Source organism: Natrix helvetica (assembly GCF_964273705.1).
Source record: "Natrix helvetica genome assembly, chromosome: 3".
Lineage (NCBI taxonomy): Eukaryota > Metazoa > Chordata > Lepidosauria > Squamata > Natricidae > Natrix > Natrix helvetica.
In genome coordinates this window covers 72,558,470-72,577,769 of record NC_138549.1, presented here as the reverse complement: position 1 = coordinate 72,577,769, position 19,300 = coordinate 72,558,470, and the positions used below count along the sequence as shown (strand labels likewise).

The 19,300-nt window shown below is 37.1% G+C and overlaps 1 long non-coding RNA gene across 1 annotated transcript; it reads right to left on the bottom strand.

Moving 5' to 3' along the window:
• Positions 1-727: 727 nt before the first annotated feature.
• On the bottom strand, positions 728-5,465 carry LOC309390235. Its single transcript, XR_014175091.1, has 3 exons — positions 5,396-5,465; positions 1,509-1,633; positions 728-995 (listed from the first exon to the last, which is right to left on the bottom strand). It is a non-coding gene; the product is annotated as an uncharacterized lncRNA (long non-coding RNA).
• Positions 5,466-19,300: the final 13,835 nt, after the last annotated feature.

Here is a 19,300-nt window from a genome sequence, read left to right as displayed (position 1 = left end):
TTATCGCTTCAAGCAAGAGGTCTTGCACCATTGATATAATTTACAGGACAAGAACTCTTTTGTTTCAGCCTTTCTGGTTCTTTACAGCCTGCTGCTACCTCAGTCTTGGCTTCTGTTGAAAGAATTATAAGAAGCCAATTAAATCCCCAAACTTGTAATTGCCTTGATTTCTGTTTGTCTCAGCTGCATAGGACAATATGTTAATATAATAAATTTTAGAAACCCTGGGATACATTAACACCGAAAGCAGATATGAAACTTGACGAAATGAACTTCAGGCTTTTATAAACATGGCTACATAGTTATAAAAAAGAAATTTGCGTTTACATTTGTTCTTTAATTCATCTTCACAAACTCTCAATGATAGAATCATAGCCAATTCTGTTTCCAGGATCATTTGTGACATTGAGCATTTATTGAGTTTCTTAATTGTTCTAAATATGAGTACATGAAGCTGCCATATAGAGTGTTAAAACAAAATTGAGGGACAGTAGTTGGGATTGGGGTTTCTATCCCACTGAAAGTGTTAATCTTTACCCCTCAAACTCAGATTTTTTTTATTGTGACTTGGATTTCTTCCACCAAGTATGCAATGTAAAACACTTAAAGAAATTATTCTTAGAATTGTAAATTATAAATGGAATAGAGATAATTAGAAATAAAATGTAATGATCATGCAAACCTTAGTTGACAAATGACAAATAGAGTTTATTTTCATTAGTTTGGCTGTTATACCACTATATGATGGAATATAACCTAGTAAATGATGTCAATCTCTTTGCTACATTATCTAATTATAAGATCATTTTAATCTATCATGGAGAGCATATGCCTTTGTTTTCCAGAATTAACTTGGGGAGATAGAAAGATTCCATGAGTCTTAAAAATTGATTGTATTTTCCTCTGTACTTCATCCCTTCCTTAGTTCTCAGAGTTGATTTTGTTCTTCTTCAAGCATTTGTGTGTCTTCATGTATTAATTTCACATATTATAGTCTGCTTTTGTAAGAAAAATTGAAAGTGTAAGTCCACTGGGAAATGGTTACCCCTTTTATCTATCAAAGTCACTGTCTTAATTGTCAGGGGAAGATTTCACCCTGAACTAAACGAGGCTTAGACCGCGGCGTTTCCAACAGGCATATTCTTTAAGGTGTGAAGAAAAGAAATAAAACATTCTGGAGAAACATATTCTAATTAATAAACAAACTTTAATACAAAAATAATAAATGGAAATAAAACAAAACTAACTAATCGTTACATTTTGAAAGAAGCAATCCTGTCTCCCAGTTTCCTGGTAGACGGACAAAGATCAAAAGGAAAGCTCTGGAATGTGTGAAGAGCAGGCGCAGTACATCATTGTCAGATAAGACCTTATGACCTGCGCAGTAACTCTTTCAGTTTAACTATTTAGTTTCAATTCGTCAGTTCAGGCTAGCAAACAATTTAACGCAGTGACACTATTAAACTTCTAATATTGTTACATCACAGTTCTGATCATTTGATACTCACCAGAGTATCTGTGAATACTTCTCTCCCACAATCCACAAATTATATTTTTGAAATTCATTATTTGCAATTTTGGCATCGTTTGAATTTTAGCATCCTTGATCCAACCAAAGTCTAATATCCTGTTCCTATAACAGTAAATCAAATGCCAATATGAAAGAATAGAATAGAATAGAATAGAATAGAATAGAATAGAATAGAATAGCAGCGTTGGAAGGGACCTTGGGAATCTTCTAGTCCAACCCCCTGCTCAGGCAGGAAACCCTATACCATTTTAGACAAACATTTGTCCAACCTCTTCTTCAAAACTTCCAGTGTTGGACCATTCACAACTGCTGGATGCTCTATAAATCTACATAAACATCCAATTTCTCATCTTTTCTTAGGTGACACAATACTTCTGATAACATTCTGTTAAGGGGGCAAGTAAAAGGGAAATCTGAAAAAAAAAACAGTAAAATATTCAGTCAGTAGCAGGAAATAAATAGGTGACCTTAAACAAATATCCTGAACTAAAGTCAAGCTGGACAGATGATGTGGCATGATAGACAGACTTGTCAGCTGATAAAAACTCAGCTCTGAAGATAAAAGCATTTATTTGATATGCATTTATAAAGAATCCTCTCAAGAACAAATGCAGGATTTTTGCTGTGTAACATTGCTTATTAATTCCATGAAAGGTAGTTAAATAATATGTATACTGTATTCTCTCTATATAATAATAATAATAATAATAATAATAATAATAATAATAATAATAATAATAATAATAATAATAATTTATTAGATTTCTAGACCGCCCCCTCTCCCCAGAGGGACTCGGGGCGGTGTACAGGAATAAATTTAAAAACCATACAAACAATCGTATACATAGCTAAAAATCAAATTAAACAACCCCTGTACAAATTTATAAAAATTAAAAACAGACCATAAAACCAATCATAAAAATTTAGAAATAAAACTGAGGTGGGAATGGTGGAATTAGGCCACGCCGGCTAGCTGGAACAGGTGGGTTTTAAGTTTCTGACGGAAGGAGCAGAGATCCGTAGCCATTCTAATGTCGGGGGAAGGTCATTCCAGAGGGTCGAGCCCGCCACAGAGATGGCCCTTCCCCTAGGCGTCGCCCGCTGGCACAGCCTAGTGAATGGCACCCTGAGGAGTCCCTCTCTGTGTGAGCGAATCGGTCGAAGGGATGTATGGGGCAGGATACGATCCCGCAAATATAGATATAGACAGAGAGAGACAGAGAGAGACAGAGACAGGCAGAGATAGGCAGAGACAGACAAAACGGAGAAGAAAATGGTATACATATTATATATACATACAAATTATATATTCATGTATACATAAATACATGCAAGCATACATGCATACATATATTCTCTGCAGTGGTGAGATTCAAATTGTTTTACTACCGGTTCTATAGGTATGGCTTGGTGGATGTGTTGTGGCTTGGTGGGCATGGTTGGTGGGCATGGCTTTGTGGGTGTGGCAGAGGAAGGATACTGAAAAATCCTTATTCCCTCCCCACTCCAGGGGAAGGATACTGCAAAATTCCCATTTCCTCCCCACCCCACCAACCTGCTTTGTAGCTCCATGCAGCTGGGACTCGGGAGGCAGCTAATAGATTGGGGGCAGATCCAGCCAGAGGTGGTATTTGCCGGTTCTCTGAACTACTCAAAATTTCTGCTACCAGTTCTCCAGAACCTGTCAGAACTGGCTGAACACACCTCTGCTTCTCTGTTATGCCATTGTTTCTGGACTTTTCTGTGAAAGTTTATGTCTTTCGTTTCTTTAATGGAATAAAGATGCACATATCTATACTCTTCAGTTGTTAGTTGTTTCATTGGGATGTCTCTCCAGTCTTTTAGCTGTCAAGACCAATAACCTAGATAGCCTCAACCCCTTAAGTTTGTTTAATTTTCTTAGATTTATTCTACATTTTATAGTAGCCACTTTAACACCTCTCTTTTATGAAACACTTTGCTTTTCCATAAGTTCAATCATGAAATCGAGAATTAGGGAAGGACAGAGATACATAGAGACTCAATTACATAACTTAAGTAAAGAAGGAGCTCAAGGACAGCTATCCTTCCAGAAAAGACAATGCCTGGAAGGCAATGAAAGTGAAATAAAATTACTATTTGTGAAACAATATATAAGCACCTGTTCTAGACCACCCTCCAAGTCATGCTGTGGGCTAACACATACACACACACAAACACACACACACACACATTGCATTTTGGAAGGAAGGAAAGAAAGAAGGGAAGGAAGGAAGGAAGGAAGGAAGGAAAGAAAGAAAGAAAGAAAGAAAGAAAGAAAGAAAGAAAGAAAGAAAGAAAGATTGAGGTAGTAAAAATGAGACTGGTTAAATGCCTGCATCTCTGGTCTCATTGATTTGGAATGAAAGATGCAACAACAGAAAGACGACTGCCAACATTGGCTGAAGTTGTCTCTCTATAAGTGTACAATTTGCCAGCTTACTAATGCAATTGGTCTTGGCAGTTCCAATTTGATAGTCATTGACTCAGTGAACATTGCAGCTGGCCTTTGATTTCAATGAAAACCATTTTAATATTAGCAAAGGAGATTGTCCTCACCTGCTTCAAAGCATGAACCACAGCAAGATGACACAGCTGGCAAAGCTGTGGCAATGGAATTGATATTGCCACAGCTATTGATCAGGCATTGGGCCAGGAGAGTACTATATGAGCTTATTACTTGTTTTGAAAGACATTGACTTCAGAAGCACTAGGTTTGTTTCTCAGGACTTCAGCAATTCTTAGTGGTTACTTCCTAAAAGAATGGATCTTTCTTCATTTAATTTTACAAAGGCAATAGCTATAGCACTTAGTATATGCCATTCTATAATGCTTTACAGCACCCGCTGGGCGGTTTACAATGTCAGCATATTGCCCCCAACAATCTGGTTCCTCATTTTATTTGAGTCTATTAGGATCAAACTAGGCTGTGAGCAGAGTTAGCATGCAATACTGCATTTTAACCACTGCCCCACCATGGCTCTTAGTTTGTGGCAATGTGGGTAGAGAGGTGAACCTGAGCCATCTGTAAACTGATTCTGAAGCAGCAAGAGGGCAAAAAAGAAGTTTTGATTGATTTTCTGGAATTTATTACATCACAGATTTGGGTCATGGAACTTGAGAAAATATGTCTATATTGCTAAAGAACAAATTAGGGGAAAATGTCATGACAAAATGCAGTCTTTTCCTTCAGGATTCTACTTTAGCTAAGCCCAATAATATGATGTGGCTATTTTTGTTGCAGATCTCCTTGGTCTTTGTTCATCCAATTTGTCATGTCTTATCTACCTCTTTATTTCTGGTTGACCCTATAATAGAATTTCCATAATGTATTTAAAATGCTATTATGCCTATTCTTATTTCCAGTGTTTTTGAATGTCCTTCTAACTCCGGTCAATGACATAGCAACTTGCATTTACATGAAGTACTTGTTGTTATGCCTTGCCTACATCTCCCCACTTTGCTTTGTATTAGTCTTTTCTTCCAAGACATCTAATAAAATGTCATACCAGATATTTTTTTAGCTAAAGAATATGTTTTTTTAAGTGATTACATACCATTCTATTTACTATATTGTCAAGTATGGTTACCTGACCTACCTGGAAGGGTGCAACACTTTGTTATTTACATACATAGCTTCTTCTGTCAGCCTCAGGAAGAGTTTCACATGCCACAACTACACTAGTGAAACATGCAGTAAAAATAATGACAGCACAAGACTGACCTCTGCTCCAGTCACTCTTTCTCCATAGATTCATTCAGTGAACCAGAATAGCCTGAGAACAACAAAGGCTTGATTCAGCTGTCACAATTTTCAACTTGATATTTTGAAGGCAATGTACTTACCAAGCTTTTCCCCTTTATAGATGGCTGCCGTAGTGGGATATCAAAAAGAAATGTGGTACTTCAAAGAAAAAAAGTTTGAAATTTCATTCTGTTAATATTTATATATATATTATGTATATTATTAGTATGGCTAGCTGATGAGAGCTAATTAGCTCGAAATAGATCTATACTAGTCTCCCTTTATTTATTTATCAGTACAAATACAACACACAAACGTATGTATGTATGTATGTATGTATGTATGTATGTATGTATGTGTGTTACAACCCCTGGTATGCCCAAATATGTGAGGAAGCTCACTACTCCCTCTTTCTGTCCTTCGGCTCATCACAGAAAACCATCCAGGTAGAAAACCATACTTTTATTTTTAATGTTGCCTTTTTATCTTTGTGTTGTATTTGTGCTGATAAATAAATAAAGGGAGACTAGTATAGATCAATTTCAAGCTATTTAGCTCTCATCAGCTAGCCATACCCTTACTGGGATTCGAACCTGGGCTGTATTACATATTAGGCAGGAGTCTTAGCCACTCAACATACCTATTTCCCTGGCTCAGCTGATAAAGGAGGAGAGCCTGTGGTTGAGTGGCTAAGACTCCTGCCTAATATGTAATACAGCCCAGGTTCGAATCCCAATAAGGGTATGGCTAGCTGATGAGAGCTAAATAGCTTGAAATTGATCTATACTAGTCTCCCTTTATTTATTTATCAGCACAAATACAATATGTATGTGTGTGTGTGTGTGTGTGTGTGTGTGTGTGTTGTATTTGTGCTGGTCTTCTGTAATGATGGTCTTCTGTAATGAGCCGAAGGACAGAAAGGGGGAGTAGTGAGCTCTCTCCCATATTTGGGCATATCAGGGGTTGTAACACACATACATACATACATACATACATACATACATACATACATACATACATACATACATATTAAAGTACATTGTAAGCAAAGCCGACATATTACATGATGGGCTTATCTGCACTGTCTGTTTGCCCTGTTGCCAGAATGGCTGGACAAACAATTCTGGTAGACAAAAATGGACCACATTTCCTTTATTAATTTCCCACTCATTTTCAAAGTTTGCAATCTCTGTGTCACTTCTAAACTATACTTTCCCTGTTATCACTACAAGTGTTACTGTTTGTCTGAGATAGACCATTTCAGTGGGTTGCATGTAACTTATTAGCTATTTAAAAAACTGCCCCTTCACCCGAGCCAATTTTTATCTAATTTTGTATATATCCTGTGATTGCTGCTGAAATAGCATGATGGTTATGATCCTCGCTTAGCATAAAGAAGGCTTCAAGCCATTCTTTTTTTTTTTTAATGTTCAAAGACGTAGAGGGTGCTCCTACATAGTGCAAAGCCCATAAACACACAAGGTAAAGGTTCCCACACATATGCATTCTAGTCATTTCCAGCTCTAGGGGTGGTGCTCATCTTCGTTTCAAAGCCGAAGAGGCAGCACTGTCCGAAGACGTCTCTGTGGTCATGTGGCCAGCATGACTAAATACCAAAGGGGCATGGAGCTCAGTTATCTATTTTTCTACTTGCAGTTTTTATGTGCTTTCGAACTGCTAGGTTGACAGAAGCTGGGAGCTCACCCTGTTATGAGGCGCTAGGGATTCAAACCGCTGAACTGCTGCTGACCTTTCTAAGAAGCTCAGCTTCTTAGCCACTGAGCCACTGCATCCCTTTTATAAATCCATAAAGTAGTGTGTAAATACAGGAAAAGTCAGCAAAGGAAGGAACACAATTTGCCATTTCTTTCCTAGAAGAGAAAGGAAGCGGGCACAGCAGCAGGAGGACTGCCCAATGGAAGGATTAGTAGCATGCAATGCAAACTACTGTTGCCAAAGCATTTGAATCTAAATGGGTTTTTCTTAAATTAGTTTACAGTCAAGCTGATATAAGCACAGGACAGAAACAGTTTGAATAGTAAGTGTAAGCATTTATGACATAGCAGTTAACCATTTTATACCCTACAAAAGCAGTAGGTTTTTTCTTTACAGCTATGAATGGGTATCAATGATCATACCCTGATTTTGAATATTCCAAATTAGAGTGTTTAATTTCAGATGCCCTTTTCCCTTGCATGATAACAGGGAATTACTAGGAGGAAAGAGAAAATTATATCTCCTTTTTTCTTAGAAATCTTGTTCCATAATGCTTTTACCACAGCAACTAACAATAGGGATCATGGTACCTAGTTCAACTTGCTAAGTCTCCTTCTCATTCTCAGTAGGGATTTTTTTTATTGCAGGAAATGTTGCCCAGAAAGGCAAGCATCATTGCTTTGTTCTCTTTTCAGTGACAGTGTTCAAGATCACTGAAGGAGGAGTAGAATTAAATTGCCCCCTTCCTTCCCCAAATCAGAAGTCTGGTAGCATATTTTATGCTAAGACTTCATGAATTGTAGCTTTTGTTTTAGATACGTACATGGAGCGGTGAAATTTTATGTAGTTGTTAAATAGGAATGAGTTGTGGCGGGGACATAAAGGGTAGTTATGAAGAAGCAGCTAGTAATATGTGAGGCAGAATATAAGTTTCTCATCAATTGTCCACAGTAATTTGCTAAACATCTTTTTTGTTTATGAAGACCTTTTGAGTTAGCTTGTACCCTTTGTCCAGCAAAGTCTCATTTTCTAATACTGATGCTATTTCATTGTTATAAAATAGCAATCTTGAAATCTGTAATTAGGTGTCCAGGGAGGGTAAAATATTCTCATATTACTTTATCTTTGTTCTGACTCCTGATGTCAAATCTATGTCTGTTAATTCTTTTGTGCAGGACTTGACTTGTTAAAATCCAAGAGGGGAATGCCTAGCAAATGATGGCATTTAACACCTTAGAGGGAGAACATGGAAAGCCATCTTTAATCTTGTATGTGAAGTTGTTGAAGGTAGAGCTCCTTCTGTGGATACCCATGTGAATCCAAAGTAGACATCTAGGTTTGTTGTAGGGTCTGATTTCATGTTAGATCACGCTTTGTTTCTTGAGGCTTGTGAAATTGTTTAATGTCTTATGAAGTAATGTTTGTGCAAAAGCTTAATAAGTAATATCAAAGCATTTTAATCTCCTAGGACATTTGATTACAGAATTTAAGGTTGCTCTTTTAAAATAATGAAACTATACCTTTATCATAGAACAAGAGTCTGCTGAAGTCACATACTTGAAAAGGTTTCAGAAAATCTTAGAAGATGTTTAATAAAAACAATGAATTTTCACACATTACATTTGCTAATTGTTAAAATAATCTCTCATGTGTAACCTGCATCTGCATATCCATTTTTTCTTTCCATTCCTTGTTTCATTTCTATTTAAATCCCACATTAGTTAAACCATTTCAGTCATATAATGAAATGATACACAATACACAAAAGCTTATATGCTATGTTCATCTGAAAAAGGTGTACTACTGGTTTCCTTTTGATTTTTGACTGGCAAAGCTTAATACAGATCTTTCATAAAATCTGTTTCTCACATTAATTTTGCTAGTTTCTCTGAATGAATAATTTGTATTCTTCTTCTTCCCCCTCTCCCCCTCCCCTCCCCCTCCTCCTCCCCTCCTCCTCCTCCTCCTCCTCCTCCTCCTCCTCCTCCTCCTCCTCCTCCTCCCCCTCCTCTTCTTCTTCTTCTCCCTGCAAGAAATAAACCAACAAATGTACAGCATGCCTGCAGTTGTAACTAAATATCTGTGGTGCAAAAAACAAAGAAAAAAGAAAAAAAGCCAAAATGGAAGATCGGGGTAGAAAATACACTGCAGCCAACTCATCACAGAGCAACTTGTCAGGCTAATTTGCTGCAGGACAACTTCCACAGGATAAGAGTTACACTAATATTGAAGAAATAGTCAAATAAAATCATTAAAGAAAGGATGCCAAAGGAGGGACAAAATAAAATGTAAATGACAAAAATTATAATATTTTAAAAATTATTTTAAATAATTGAACTGAATTGTTGAATTGTCCTGCAGCAACTTGTCCCATGGCGAGCTGGCCTTGGTTAGTTGGCCATGGCAAATTGGCTGTGGGGAGTTGACCATGGTGAGTTGGCCAATGGCTAGTTGGATGTGGCAAGTTGTCCCATTCCTCCAGTCAATTGACAAAGAAAAATCAGTGAAGTTCTGGGCACAGCTATGGGAAAACTCAAAGAAATACAACAATAATGCAACTTGAATAACTGATACTGTATAGATAAGAAACAAAAAGAAGCTGAAGTGAAATAACCAAGTGCATTGTTAAAGAAACTGAAAGACCAGATTAGGGACAGAACATCATGGATAAAGTCAATCTGTGTAATTACTATGATTTAGTAGTAATCAGTCTATATTTATTTACCTTAGCATCTGAGGATGTGATTTCCTGTGCTCCTAATTTCTATTAGTTATATCCTGTTCAATCAGATGGGTAGTGTTCAAGGTGGCTTCATTATTAAGAACTGAGGTGGTGCAGTGGTTAGAGTGCAGTACTGCAGGCTACTTCAGCTGACTGCTAGCTGCAGTTCAGCAGTTCAAATCTCACCAGGCTCAAGGTTGACTAAATAAAAACATGTTGAATAAAAACAACAATTTTATTGCACTGTGCATGCACATCATGCGTGCACACATGTGGCGCGCTTATAAGCGAACCAGCAGTAAAACCTGCCAGAACCAACCCTTGCACCAGGCTAATGTTGGCTCAGCTTTCCATCCTTCCGAGGTGGGTAAAATGTGGACCCAGATTGTTGGGGGCAATATGCTGACTCTGTAAATTGCTTAGAGTGGGCTAAAAGCACTAAGAAGCAGTATATAAGTCTAAGTGTTATTGCTATTATTTCTCTTGGAAAATTTATATCAGATTTATTTCCCAATTCCACTGCAACTTTCTGGACTGATTCAACTACTGGAAAAGAAAAAAAAGTTCATATAGTAGGTATTTTGGCATAAATAATACAGCAACATTTGTAAAAGGAATAACTGAAGTAAGGTCTTAATATAATAAATGTCAACTTAAGTTTTATGAAAAGAAACATAACTTTACTAACGTTTGTTAAATTGTAATATTTTGAAAAAATTATTGTACCTGCACAATCATATAGTGATAAGATCTTTGGCATTCACTTTATTAACTTTATTGAATACTCATTTACAATATGTTCTAATTTTGTGCAGATTGCTATTTGCTTAGTGAAGTTCTAAGAAGGACTTGAGTCCATGGCAGTCAATGGAAAAAAAACTTTGGAAATTGGAAGGCAGATTTCAACACAATATTTAGAAATTACCATTATTGCTGTTGCAAAAAAAGACAAGAAACATCATGTTCGTTGCAGTGAATAATATTCACTCTCAACAGTTATGCCACACAGAAATTTTACAAAGAATATGGAGCTAATTCTTTTTTAAAGGTAGGAGCCAGCCAGTTGTAAAATTTATTTGATTGTCATAAGTCATCTGGCATAAATGCCAGAATGCCAGTTAGAACCTACGGATCAGCCTGGCTATTTTATAGTCACCTGCTATGACAAATTATGTGTAGCACTATATGTTTAGCACCAACATTTACTTCCTTCCTAGTTGTTTAGTGCTTGACCCACTGAGCTCTATCACAATGTATTTCATGTTCATCCTATACTTACAAGCAATGAAGATCTACTGCACATTTACGTTGGATAGAAGAGATTTCACAGTATCTTTTTTTTCCAATTACCAAATCAAGAGTAACATTTTAATAAAAGGAGGTAAATTCTTTTCCATCCCATTTTGTTCTAATTTTCTTTTACTGTCTTAGCATAGTATAGGAGTGCACCATAAATCTTCAGATCAAACTCAATTTCTAACAATTCTTTGTAGTTTTCCTGGCAACAACACAGAAGTGGCTAGTCCCTTCTTCTGGAAGTGTGTGAACCTGGCCCTTCAGAATAAGAAAGCAATGAGACAACAATTAAGGGAGAGTTTTCAGGAAGAATGATTCAGTTTTGAGAAAAAAGTGAAAACTTGAGAAAGTAACACAAAATAACCCCACTCTGATTTTGCTTGATATAAAATGGAGTAGAAACTGAGATAGGCTTTCAAGATTTTGTTACATTACAACAATAAGCAGTGAACATTTCTGGAATCACAGCAATGTCTCTTTCTTGATTTCTCCTACCCCCAAAATTTGACATCAGTCTATTTTTCAGCCATAAAATCACATCACAGTGTTTTATCCAGAAAACAAAGTTTAATTCTGCTTGCTTTTCAGTAACCAATCCCATTCTGTTTAATGGCATTTACTTCTCAATAAGGGGATATTGGGTTGAATATTTAATATTCCAATTAACAGAATAGAATCCTCTTACTTTAAAATTACAGTAAAGAATTGGAAAGATTTGTCTTATATATTTTTTTCCTGGAACACTGTATTATTTACTATAAACGCCTCTTGCTCTTCCATAAACTTTTATCATTCAATTTAACAGAAAATAAAACTTCTGCAAATAATAATAGCAAGTTAAGCTAGTATGCTTTCTGACTCAAAATCATGCTTATGGACAACAATCAAAGAAATCACAATAAAATTTGTAAAACATGAAAAAGAAAGATAAAAATATCAAAACATCATCCAAAGAAACTTAAAGGTATTCTAAAATATTCTAAGATTCAGCCATAGGAAAGGCAGTGTCTTCTCTGAGGAAAAAAAATCATGAATTAAATGACATTTAATTTTTTACCCAAGATGTATCAGAGAATATTCAGCTCAGCTTTCAAAGATGAAATCTTCCAGTCACTGTTTTTGTTTTAAGCATTAATTTGTATGTGAAGCTGGATCTGAAACTGTCCCACCCATGTGTCATAAGCCAATCCAAATAATCATATGGTTTGAAGATATGAAACAGATTTAGGAAAACAAAAATAAAGGATGAAGACTTGTCACTTATTATGCAATCATGGTATGGAATGGAACTCTGGCCTGAATGTTAAGTGGTTGACAGAACAACACAGAGTACTTGAAGAGGGAGAAAAAAATTAAAATGTAAAAAGAGTATTTTGTTATCCAAACCAATAATATGGAATGCTATTACATAAATGCTTAAACTACTACATAAAAATGTAAAACAGCATCACCCATGCACAAGGGAAGGTACTAAGGAATCTTTCTTTATGAAGTATGAACAAATTTTCAGTCACAGATATAAGATAAGATGATTAAGTAATAGTGATTTTCTGGAGAGGGATGGAATAGAAGGATAGAGATAGCAACATTCTACCCTGCATTTTGTGGTCTTTTTTTTTTTTTTACATTAAATGCAAAACACATTTCAGAATCATTTTGGGTTGTGTGGTACACATGTTGAAATATATCCTATGGGTTTTGAAAGCAACAACAATCCAGAGTTATTCACCCTTGATCTATTGAAGTGAAGTTTCTTTACAACAATAGACAATATGACAAGAAGTTAACTTAGAGACTTGTAGGCAAAAATTGCTGCTGCTGAGTTTTTATTTTTGTTTTGCTTTTTATCTTCTTCAGGTCCTCTTCTCCCATAAACTGAAAGCTGTTTTTCAAACAAGTATAAACTGTTTTTGAGGCAGCGGTATTCTCCTTCTCAAAAACATATGACTATACAGTACTCTTTCATAGGATTTCGTCTAGATCATAGCAAAAGGATGATGATGATGATGATGATGATGATGATGATGATGATATCATCACAGATTTTCCTCCCATCACTGAACTTTCAGTTTCACAACAGTTGATTTGCAGATCACATTGAGGAAACAGCTTTGCGCCACCATCTATCTTACTGAAGACAAGCTATAGTGGTATTCATATAAGTCTACTTACAATGGGATACCCCCTCCCCCCAATCCATCTGGGCATACAAATACTTGTTGATTTTCATGCTCAACTTGCAATTATTTTAGGATCCTTCAACATAATTCTCCTTTTACTATGTTGGACTTTTCCATATTCGTGGATCCATTGTGCCTTGTGGATTTTTATTCATGATCACGATAGCACAGCATCATGTTCAACAGAAACAACTTTAGGAAATAGACTTATGTCAGATCAGACAATTATTTCATCTACTCCAAAATGAGAGATAGTGCATTGCTGCAGCAACCCTCATTCTCTCTAATCATATTTTTTTTTCTCATGCAGACTTCAGGTTTTGAGATATTACACCTCTTGGGAAACACCACAATTCCTTGTCTGCACCTTCAAGAGATATATTTCAAATATTCTGGATTTAGTATTTCTACTAGTCTTCTACTTCGGTCCCCTTCTTACTGTGAATTAAATTATAATAGCTGATGTCTAATTCTAAAGGAATTCCAGATTATCATTTTTAGGGAAATTGAGGAAATAAAACTTCAGTAGAAAAAGAATGAATTCTGACATTTGAAATGATTTCCCCCCTATAAATTTCAGTCTATGTTTTCATTGTCACCACATTAATTCCAAAGCTGGGTATAAAATAGAATTTGCACTATGTTTGGGATAGGGATTACATGAATCTGTGACAGTGGGTGAGAAAGGCATTGCTGCTTCTGCTGTGCTGTGCCATTGTGGATAATGCATTCTATGGTCTTGCTTTTTGGTATAAATATGTGTAATATGAAAAGGGCCAAACATTGCAGCAATCCCTCCTTCTTGCAAGCACATTGCAGCACCTACAAATCCAGAGCTTATACTGGAAAGTTTTTAAAAAATGCTCAAAGGTAGTAATTGCTCTACTGTTGGCAATATAAATACAAGGACACCTTGTATTGTTGGCAACCTCATTGTCAAGACTGAATTGCTTTGCTTCTTTCAAACCTTAATGCTTTTCAATTTGCCAATAAACTGGGGGCAGGGAAGGGGAAAACAGAATGCTGAGAATGTGTGCATGGATTATGAGACCTTGCAACCATCAAGATCATCACTGTAGGTGCTTGAGAAAGAGATAGACTATCCCCAATAACAAAAGGATGTCTTATGTTTGGACAATGTGATCACCTAGTGGGGGGGGGGAGAAAGCTATTGTTTAACTAGCCAAACATTTGCACAGGAAAACCAGGAGCTGGTTTTGTTTCTTCAGTACCAAAATGATGTACCAATAAAGTTTTACTTTTGAAAATTCAAAGCTCCCGAAAGTGTTTCCTTATTTTGGATTCATTAATCAGAGAGTAGACACTCTTTTATTGGCAATAAAAATACTAGGACACATTTATGTAGTCAACAGGAACAAAGTAGAATTTATAAATTTGCATATTGGTAGGTAATTTTTACCAAAATCTATTCTTTCCAGGATCACAGCTCTCAAATGTTCTTATAGAGAGGGCCTTTGTTATATTGAGATGTATTTTTTTAATATTGCCACATAATTAGTTGCAATACAGGGACTGTGGCAGGGAAGATAAGCATCTCTACATTTTAAAATACAGAAGGAACCATGCACAGATTCCCAGCAGGAAGTTAAGTGCACTAATCAGTTGTACTGTGTGCTCCCAAAAATAATACCTACCCAAAAATAAGACCTATCCTGATTTTTAGCATGCTTCTAATATAAGCCCTGCTCCAAAATAAGCCCTAGAAAAGGGGGATGGGTATGGCCAGCACAGGAGGTGGAACAATGGTGTCTGGCAGCAGCCACAGCCCACACTGCTCAGGTGAGTTGATTACCTATCCAAGCAGCAGGTGGAAGTAGAGGCAGGGGGAGGCATGTGATCTGGACATGCTGTCTGGGCCGCAGAAAATCCAAGAGTCATTGGACTGTAGCAGGTGGGTTGCCGTGGGAGGTTTGTCTTCATATCTCTCGGCTTGTTTGCAGCCCACACAGCACGTTGGGATCACCTGCCTTCTGCTCTGTGCCTCTGCCTCTGTCTACTGCTGCACGAAGATGACCCTCCCACAGCCAGCTGCCTGCTCCATCCCACCAACTCTTGGATTTCCTGTGGCCCACGCAGCATGTCCGGATCACCTGCCTCCCCCATGCCTCTGCCTCCATCTGCTGCTTGGACAGAGAATCAATTCACCTGCGCTGTGTGGGCTGCGCAGCTCCAGAGTCTGCCAACCAAGGGACTGGAGGACTGATGCTGCTGCCAGATATCATCAGTGCCCACATGTTTGCTACCTCTTGTGCGCATGCTGGGGGAGTGGGGCGCCCAGCTGGGTTAACAACCCTGATATCGTGTTTGCTTGAAAATAATCCCAAATGCTTATTTTGGAGTCCACAGAAATATGAAACCAGGCCTTAGTTTCGGGGAAGCACAGTACTTGGTTTTTGAATCTCCTTATTTTGCAGATAAAAATAGAATCTTATATTGGTGTATCCCAAGAGACAACAGCACTATCCACAAGGTGTGATGGAAAACAAAACATTTGTGTTAAGCCTGGAAACCTCTGGCAAGAAAAATACAACAGTATTATAGGCACTACAAACACACTTTGAAGTCACCGAAGAGATGAAAATCAATGTGACTGAAGGGGTATGTCCAACTGAATATTTGCATTGTGAATTGTTTTGGTTTCCATCAGTTCCGTAAGCAAACAGTTATATGGCTAAATCTTATCCACAGCAAATGACATACTGACTAACACTGGGCTATTTTTTTCTGACAAATTTTGTGAATAACTTTAACCACCACAAAAATAAGAGAAATCCAGGGGAATTATTTAGTTATGCAAATGGTTCTCATTTTGCTTGCTTCACACATACAAAGAGATTAAGCATTTTTTTTTAAAAAAGCTTGCATTTAAAGCTGTGTGTTCTCTATGCTTTCTGGATTGTTCATAAGAATCCCTGGATTATTTTATCTGGCCAAAAAATTGAGAAAAGCTACCTGAAAATATTGGCAGTGTATTATAGAAAATTATGCAACATCCTGAAATCCCAAATTAGATAGGTGGGAGAGAGAGGGGGGAGGGAGGGAGGGAGGGAGGGAGGGAGAGAGAGAGAATTCAGCATTTTGTCATAGCTAAACATTAACTGGAGAGCTGGTTTGGTGTGGTAGTCAAGACAATAGACTGGAAACTTAGAAGCTGCAAAAATTTGTCCAGGCAAACTCAAGGAGGCAGAACTTACTCAAAAGCACATACACCTGCACACATACAAAAGAAAAAAAGCTGAGTGTGAATTTTTTTCTGCCTTAGATGCAAAGTAATCAGGGAGTAGAAATAATGTCAGCTATAGATTGCTGCTGTACTCCAAATCCCATCTTGTTCATTGAATGCCTGGACTTTGTTCTGACTCTTGTCTGTGCTCCTTTCTCTAAGATTAATGGTTCTGTGTTGGCTGAGTTGTCAACTTGACTTTGACTAACTTTGCAGCAGTTGGACTCTGACAAAAGTTCCTTAGTCTTCAAACTTGGCATCTTGCAGCCTGCTCTTAATTGGATTCCCGTTGGACAGGAGAAAGGTTTGTGTCTTCTTGCTGTAAAAGACAGCAAACTTTTCTAGACCTAGCAATAAGACTGATTCTTAAAATTACAGCAGTGCAAATGCATGGAACAAGTCCTTATACTACATATACCAAGCTAAATACCCTATTATTCAGGTCTCACAGGCTGGCCAAGCTCATATCTATGCACTGTTTGCATTATATATTGCAATATTTACTGAGCTTAGATGTAACTTATATGATCTCTCTCTCTCTCTCTCTCTCTCTCTCTCTCTCTCTCTCTCCCTCCCTCCCTCCCTCCCTCCCTCCCTCCCTCCCTCCCCCTCTCTGTGTGTGTGGGTGTGTGTGGGTGTGTATGTGTGTGTGGGTGTGTGTGAGAGAGAGAGAGACAGAGACAGAGACAGACAGACATAAGATGACTACTGCATGGTTTTTGTGTTGCTTGGCTGGGTTTTTGCAGTCTACATGTAGTACCACTAGTCTTGAGGAATCTGAATTAGCTACATATTTTGGAGTCTCCAATTCTGTTAGTGTTAGCATACCTTTACCCTTCCTCTCCATTTCCCATTATCAATCAACTGTGTCCCCATGCAAGGCAGCCACTTGATTAATATAAAAAAGGACATAGCTTCACTTTGCTTCCAGTTGGTTTCTCAGTTTCTATGGAAACTTAATATTACTATTAATGAAACTTTTAATGCAAACCTAACAGGAGATAGAAACTTTCTAACAGATATGCTCTTATACCAGAAAGAGAAATGTGAAAAATAATGAGAAAATTATCCCTTGTCCAATGTGTGGGTGTAAGGAATTTTCTCCAGATAACAGAGTTAAATCAACATTTTGCCTTCAGCATAAAACTCAGAGTTGAGCAAGGTACTGTAACAGAAGTGGGTTCTTGTGCTTCAGTGAATTTCCACCATCATGTCACTAGATTTTGAACAAAAAGAGTGGAATGCACTCATTCTTTGGAGACAAAGTTTTCTACCTGTAACAGAGAATACAACTTTCTCTTATTTTATTCAAAGTACGGAAGGTTGTTTCAGTTTTTTTTTTTACCTTTTGCTAAGAGAATAAAATTCAAGTAAAGTCAGAGCTTTTATTAAAGATTTACCATCATCCACCTACAAAAATTAAGTTCAGATAAGGTATCTGTTTCCAACGTATGTATATTCATTAATCCTATTTTGAAAAAAAAAATACTTTTTGTTCTCATTTATTTATGTCTCCAGCTTATTCACTATCACCTCCATTCTGCCTTGTTTTTATCATGCCTAGGTCAGGATCCAAATAAGCACAATGGGAAGCACCATGGGAAGGAAATTCATTTATGCAAACAGTTTTTTATTTTATTTTCAAGAGTCAGTTCTGACATCTCACAAAACATCTACACAAAAAGAGCTTCACTGGGACAGTCTGAATACATAAGAAAAGCAGATAAGAGAAATCCAGGGATTTTATATCCACTCCCTCTTCCGTACTTATAATAAGTAGCTATTTATAAGATGTTCTATTTACAAGCTACTGATATAAGTGATGTATGTAATGCAGAGGTGGGAATTACAGCACCCATATACTGTAGATATTTATGAACTCTGGATTATAGAAATCCAGCATAGGTCTTGAACGTTATGAGCTGACAAAAGGACAATGACAAGTTTCATGTCAAAGAATCTTTTGAAATTCTTCTCAGCTACCATTGGCAGCTTGTGTACCCCAGCTCTGTAGTGCAATGATCCAAACATAGAAGCAGACTTGTGACCTATGTCACCAGCAACAAATTACTTTCCCCTGACTGCTACAGGAACAATGTGAAAGTATACAATGGATGACTACTGAACACTACCCTTTTCAGTAAACTTTCTTGGTTTATTGTCTCCTTTATTATCCTAAATTAATATCAATGGACAGCTATCTTAAAATGTGGAATCAATTGCATATATTCCCAGTATTCTAATTCATTACAACTCATGCTTCTCTGCTTGCCCCACTGATAAATTAGTGTGAATGACTGTATCTTCATTAACACTGATAGATATCTCTGAACAACTAGTGATGAACAATGGTGCCTTTTCAAAAAGCCAACTGGACTTCCTTGCTTTTTCCTTAAAGACATCTTGCTTCTCATTCAAGAAGCTTCTTCAGTTCTGACTGAATGAAAAGAATGGAAGAAAGATAAACTCCCAAGTGGCCTCAATGACTCTCAAAGAGCTAATGACTGACTTTCAGAATGCTAATGCCAAGAATGAAACTAATGTGCCTCTTTGTTTCGATTTGCCATTAATTATAATTTACTAAAATGAGGGGAGGTGTTGCTTATAAATGGGTAAAATGGAGAAATGAAATTTCTACAATTCCACAGAAATCTGTGAGAGCCTGGAAATGTTTCAAGGACATCCTAACAGATGTAGGATTGAAGCAGATGGTTCCCATAACAAAGAGAAGTTGATTACACGAACTATGTGAGAGGCTGGGGGTTTGGCTGGGAAAATTGTTATTTAATTCTATGAACTGGTGTTTGGGAACCTCACTGCATGATAATGTCAAGTTAGCCTTGACATT